We start from the raw sequence: 6,984 nt of genomic DNA, 5'->3' as shown, positions 1-6,984 counted from the left end.
AAAGTAAGAATTTAAACCACTGGTCTGAGCTTCACTATTAACAAACAATAATTCAGAAAAAGTTAAGCCCAAAGCAGCATAAAAAAAAAGAAATAATAAAAAGAAATATTAAGTGCAGAAGTCGCTGAAACAGGCAACAGAAAGAATAGAGTAAATTAAAGAGAACAAAAGCAATCAATGTGACTGATATGCTTCTATCCAGAATGATTATGAAGAAAATAATAATAAAAGAGAAAGGAGACATGAATTAGCAATATCAGGAACAAGAGAATTGCTGTCATTAAATGATCTCACGGATGCTGCTCCAGGCAAGCTGAAGCCACATGGGAGGCTTGGTTGATTCCCATCTTAAAGGCTCAGTATGGTGGCATGCATTGGTAGTCCCAGTCATTCAAGAGACAGGCAGAAAGCTTGTAGCCAGCATGCACAACAGACAGATCCTGTCTCAAAGAGCCTGGCACGGTGTTGCACATCAGCTACTTGGGAGGTTGACATTTCTTCTCTTGATTTGCTTGAATTTTTGTACTAATTTTAAATGTATATTTTTATTTTAATTTCTTTTATACATGCAATCACATATGTCACTTAGCTTGCAAAGTGAATATTCCAACATGTATACATTTCTCACCATTCCAGTTGAGAATGCTATACACATTATCTTCAACAGATAATAACCCATTTCTCTGTCCTACCAATGTCTGGCCTCTCCATTTTTGTTCTTAATGTCCTTCCTCAGACTCTCCTCATTCACCCACCCTCTTCTCACACTGTTTCTGGTATTTATAACCATTTTCTATGTTTATATATCCTCTAGTCATTCAGTTTCAGCTACAGAATGTGGACACTTGGTATATATTAAGTGGAGACATACAATGTCTCTCCTTCATAGCCTGGATTGCTTCACTCAGCAGTAAATCTTCCATGTTCATCCACTTTCTGTCAAAAGCCAGGGTCTTGCTGTTTCTTGTGGCTGAGTAGTATTCCATAGAGTATATATGCCACAGTTTTTCAATCCATTCATCTGTTCATGGGCATTTGGGTTGGTTCCATGTCTTAGCAATTATGAATAATGCTGCAGTAAACATCGATGTGCAAACACTTTTCCAACTAAGGATTCTTCTGTCCTTTGGGTAGACACCAAGAAGTGGTATTGCTGGATTATATGGTAGTTCTATTTGTAGATCTTTGAGGAATCTTCAATTTGTTCTCCACACTGGCTGGGCCTATTTACATTCCCACTAGCAGTGTAGGAGAGTTCCACTTTCACCACACCTCTGCCAGCACTTATCATTTTTTATTTTTATTTTTGTTAATCTTAGTCATTGTGACTGGGGTTAGGTAGTTTCTCATTGTCGTTTTGATCTGCATCTCCCTCATAATGAGGGATGTTGAGCATTTTTTCATATGCCTTTTGATTATTCCCTAGAGAGTGCTTTTTTCAACTCATTCTCCCATTTTTTAATTGGGTTGATCATCTTTGTCTGGGACAGCTGTTTGTGTTCCCTGTGTATTCTGGTTATTAGTTCCTTATCTGACACATAGCTTACAAAAATATTTTTCCATTCTGAGGGTTGTTGTTTCACACTAATTACTGTGTTTTTTTTGCCATGCAGAAACGTCTGAATCTGATGTAATCCCACTTGTCTATTTTTGGGATTATTGCCTGTGCATTGGGGGTCTTATTTAAGAAGTTTTGCCTACCCCAATGTCTCCCAGAGTTTCCCCAGTGTTTTCCAGCAGTACTTTTATAGTTTGAGGTCTTAGGTTTAGATCTTGGGTCCACTTCACATTCATTTTTATCAATGGTGAGAAGTAGGGGTCCAGATTCATCTATCTGCAGGTGGAAACCCAGCTTTTCCAGCCACTTTTGCTTAAGAGATTTTTCTTTTCTCACTGGATTGACTAGTATCTTTTGTCAAAAATCAGTTGGCTGTATTTTGGGGAGTTTATTTCTGGGGTCTTTATTCTGTTCCATTGGCCCACCTGTCTGTTTCTATGCCAATACCCTGGTATTTTGATGATTACAGCTTTGTAGTATATTTTATGGTCAGGGAGTGAGATGCCACCCACTTCACTCATTTTGTGCAGGATTGCTTTGGCAATATGAGGTCTTTTATGATTCCAAACAAATTGTATGATTTTCTTTTCTAGATACGTGAAGAATGTTTCTGGCACTTTGACTGGGATTGCATTAAATATGTAGATTAACTTGGATAGAATTGCCATTTTGATTATATTAATTCTTCCAATCCAGGCAATGACAGGAGAACATTGTTGAACATATGCGTTGCTGATATTGTATGTCTCTGTATTATTTTTACTCTGTCTCTTTTTTTTTTGGTTATTTGCCAGAGGGCATGTGTACTCACCAGAGAGAGACAGGATGAGAGAGAGAGAGCGAGAGGACAAAAATACTCACTCAATGGAGTCACATACCACAATCTTTTCTCTTCCATGTCTAAATCCTATCAGGATGTGAGGCACATATATAAATGTGCCTGGCATGTTCCTTAGACCATTGGATCTGGGACTTGAACTGCACCGTCATTCACGTGGAATCCAGCCCCTGCAAACACTAGGGAATGGGTATGGTCCCCTTTTATTCTTAATAATGTTTTGATGAGCTTATGTTCTCAAATTAAAATATTCATCATTTATGTTACTTTTTCGATACCTCTATTTAGGTCCTGTTTATTAAGATAATCTCTCTTTCCTCCTTAAAACTTTATTAGTTTACATTCCTTGTTTGCTTGTTTGCCATGGGGCATGTGCACTCACCAGAGACAGGGAGAGACAGAGACAGAGAGGGGCAGTGAAAAATCACTTCCCAATTGTGGGGGTGGCCACCCCACAATTCCTTTTCCTACATTCTCACCTCTGAGGGCAACCCCCCTCCACATAGTGACATCACAGGTGTAGGTATTTAGGAGCCAAGCATCTGAACACTGTGAGGCTCTAGAATAGTTCTCCGCCACATTCACATTAGCAAAAGGGTAGAGAAATTCCTCTCTGTAAATCTGAACCCCAAACTCCAACTTTGGGTACCGCATTGCCACAATAGAAGAGGGAATCCGGCATGTAGTTAATTCAGATCAAAGGTAAGCACAAGTGCACACAAATACAGAAATATACTCCAAAGAAGAAAGAAAAAGTGAGTACACCACCAGATGACAAATCACAACAGAGCCTAAGAAATATGAGAAATCCAGGAAAAACTTCCCCCTTAAGGGAACAGAAGAACTCATCTCCGACCATGGAAAAGGAAGAGAAAATCACTCAAATGTCAGAAAAAAATTTACAATATTTATCAAAACTGAACTCAATGAGATGTAAGAAAAAACAGACAACCAACACCAGAAGATGAGAAATCATTCAATGACTTGAAGGAGGAACTGCATAAAGAGCTAGATGCCATAAAAAAGAATTAAACAGAACTTCTACAGATGAAGACTAATATAGGAAATCAAAATCTCCCTCAAAAGTAGTAATAGCAGATTAGACCATGTGGAAGATAGGATATGTGATCTGGAAAATAAAGTCTCTGACTTGGACAAAACCACCAAAAAGAAATTTTTAAAAAAGACAAAAAAAAAAAAAAAGGATGAGGGGGTAAATCATTGAGTACATCTTTGCGAATCCTGCCATCACCGACCAAGCTTTCAGGGCCTTTGAGAGCTTTCCACAAGTGCCTCAGTCAGGCCTGAGCTGGCATCTCCTGAGATAATGGCATCAGCAGGTAAAGAATTTAAAATGGACAACTTTTCACCTAAAGCTGGCACTAGCAAATTGCAGTAGACAGTACCAACTGATGCATCTCCTGATTCTAAGTGTCTTACAGGCTTGGATAGATTTGACAATGCATCTTACTTAGATTGCTGCTTACATAAGTTCTCTTTTCTCTGTGTACAGGAGTGGCCAAAAAACAAAGCTGAATGTCCGTGATGGAAACAGCCCTTTGATTCAATTTTCCATTCTGTGAGAGCAGAAATTGACTTCAAGGAGTATGTCCTAAGGCCTTAATATAATGGTTCTTTTGCTACCCCAATTCTCTGTGATTTCACTACCAAATAAATATAACAAGGGACAGAAGTGCTTCTGTTTATTTACCTAGTAGTACCATGAGTCGAAGAACAACAACTCCACCAGATAGTGGAGTACTATTTGAAGGGTAGGCATTTCAGCAAGATCTAGAAATGTTGAAATTCCTCATATTATGAGACAAATTGCAATAAGGAGGCCAACTTCTGCAGATGAAAGATCTTTGGGGAAAATTCGAGAACAAGATATTATTAATCTTAGAACTCTCTATCCTGCTGGTGCTCGAGTTAGGAATATTGAAGATGGGGGCACTACAGAGATATTTCTGCTGAATTTTTCTGTAGAAATCCAGCTTGCCTACATAGATTAGTCCCCTCGTTAAAACGGGAGCTTACAGTTCTTTTTAGAGCTCATGGATCTTTAGTGAATATAGTCCAGCACATCATTATGAGTAATGTTACTTGCTATGACTTGGAGAGTCAGGCATTTGTATCTGATTTAAGATCACTTTTACTCAATCAAACTGAGCATTTTATACATGAATTTATCAGTTTTGCTCTCTTTCTTTTTAACATGGCAGCCTTTGACAAGCATGCCAATTATGATTGTCCTGCTCCTTAATCTGAAGAAGGAAATCATTCTGATTCTTCAGTCATAACACTATCACCAGATGATGCTGAGACTCAGGAGTCGGATATTAATGTAGCTATTATTAGTCAGGCACCATGGGATGATGAAACTCCAGGACCTTCTTACTCAAACTGAGAGCAGGTACATGCTGCCATGACTTCCCTTTTAAATACTTCTGACAGTTCAGATGAAGAACGTGTTACAGGAGGAGCCACATCTCAGATATAGGGGATACAAAGTAATGAAGACCTAAATAATGACAGTGATGATTCTTCAGATAACTGTGTCATTGTTGGGTTTGTTAAACCACTAGCTGAGAGGATGCCAGAACTTGTTCAACGGACCTCTGATTCTGAGAAATGTGGCTCTTATGAGAAAATGGAGACAGCAAAGACACAAGAACAAGAGCAGTCTTACAGTTCTGGTGATAGTGAGGTTAGTAGATGTCCATCTCCACACCCTATGCTTGGGAAAGATGAGCAAGCACTATTCCAGACAATCTTCAAGTCCAGAATTTAGAATTCAGTCCTTTTTTCAAAGATGAATAACCATAAATAAAGGAATAAAAGACAACCAAGACAATGGTCTCCTTATATGCATAGACAAGTCCGGAAATAGCCACAATAACATTGAATGTTAATGGAATATATTCTCCAATCAAGAGACAGACTGGATAAATGAAAAAAAAAAAAAAACTAGAAACTCTCTATATGTTGCCTGTAAGAAACATATCTCATAGATAAAGACATACATAGACTAAAAGTGAAGGGCTGGAAAAATGCATTTAATGCAAATGGGAACCAAAAAAGAACTGGAGTTGCAATACTAATTTCTGACAAAATAGGTTTAAAAACAAAAACTGTTTGAAGAGACAAAGAAGGGCACTATATTGTAGTAAAAGGGTTAATCGATCAATAAGATATAATGCTAATAAATATCTATGCACCTAACACAAGAGCACCCAAATACATCAAGGAAAGGCTGTTAGATCTCAGAGAGATAGACTGCAACATATTAATTGTAGGAGACCTCAACATCCCTCTATTTTCTCTGGACAGATTATCTAGACAAAAATAAACAAATAAGTGAAGAGATAAAGGATCTGAATGATACCATAAATCAAATGGACTTAACAGACATCTATAGAATTTTCCACTCAAAAACCATGAGGTACACATTTTTCTCACTCCAACACAAAACCTTTTCAAAGATTGATCACATGATAGGGCACAAGGCAAGGCTCTACAGATTCAAAGGCATAGAAACTATATCCAGCATCTTCTCTGACCATGATGGAATCACACTTGATTTTAATTTTAAAAAAATCCTCATAAATACACAAATACATAGAAACTAAATAATCTACTCCTGAATTACTTCACAACTGAAGATATAAAGACTGAAATCAAAAGACCCATGGAAGCCAATGACAATGAGGCCATGAGTTTGCATAATCTTTGGGGCACTGTAAAAACAGGCATAAGAGGGAAGTTCATACCAATTAGTGCACATAAGAAAAAGAAGAAAAGAAGTCAAATGGATCACCTAACGTCATGGCTCAGAGAATTGGAAAAGCAAGAAAAACAAAACCTCCTGGAGAAATAATAAGGATCTGAGCAGAAATAGATGAAATAGAAAATAAACAAACTATACAGAAAATAAAATAAAGTAAAACCTGGTTCTGTGAGGGATGAGCAGTTGGCATAATGGCTATGTGACTGGACTCCCATGTAGTCAACCGTGGTTCAAGTCCCAGACTCGGTGGCTTAAATTCATGCTGGGTGCATGTGTGTGCGTGCCCAAGATCCTGAGAGCAGAATGGAGGAGAAGGGATTGAGGCATGGCCATCCCCCCGGTGGTTGATTATTTCTCACTTTCTGTCCCTCTGTCTCTATCTTTCTAGTGAGCATACACGCCCTATAGCAACAACCTCTCCAAAAATATATTCTCTCTCTCTCTCTCTCTCTCTCTATTCTGTTTCTTTGAAAAGATAAACAAAATCAATACACCACTAGAGAGATTTATTAAGAAGCGGGAGAAAGGAACCAGGTAAAATAAATTTGAAGTGAAGCAGGCAATATAACAACAAACAAAGTAGAAATAAAAAACATCAAAAACAGCAGTTGCTGTAATGGCTATGTTGCTGGACTCCCATGTGGTCGACCGTGGTTCAAGTCCTGGACCCAGTGACTTAAACTCAGGCCACGTGTGTGTGCATGCGTATGTGCCCAACATTCCAAGAGGGGAATGGAGAAGAATGGATTGCAGCTTGGCCATACCCCCTTGGGGAGTGATTTCTCGGTTTCTGTCTCTCTG

General features: G+C 38.4%; 1 pseudogene; it reads left to right on the top strand.

Annotated features, from left to right (window-relative positions):
• The first annotated feature begins 202 nt into the window (after positions 1-202).
• LOC102478147 (E3 ubiquitin-protein ligase Topors pseudogene) lies at positions 203-5,187 on the top strand (annotated as a pseudogene).
• The last annotated feature ends 1,797 nt before the right edge of the window (positions 5,188-6,984 follow it).

The sequence above is a fragment of the Tupaia chinensis genome, unplaced genomic scaffold (genome assembly GCF_000334495.1).
Source record: "Tupaia chinensis unplaced genomic scaffold, TupChi_1.0 Scaffold144060_1, whole genome shotgun sequence".
NCBI classification, from domain to species: domain Eukaryota; kingdom Metazoa; phylum Chordata; class Mammalia; order Scandentia; family Tupaiidae; genus Tupaia; species Tupaia belangeri.
Note: the sequence above shows the minus strand (reverse complement) of the source record. Positions and strands in the feature narration are given on the sequence as shown.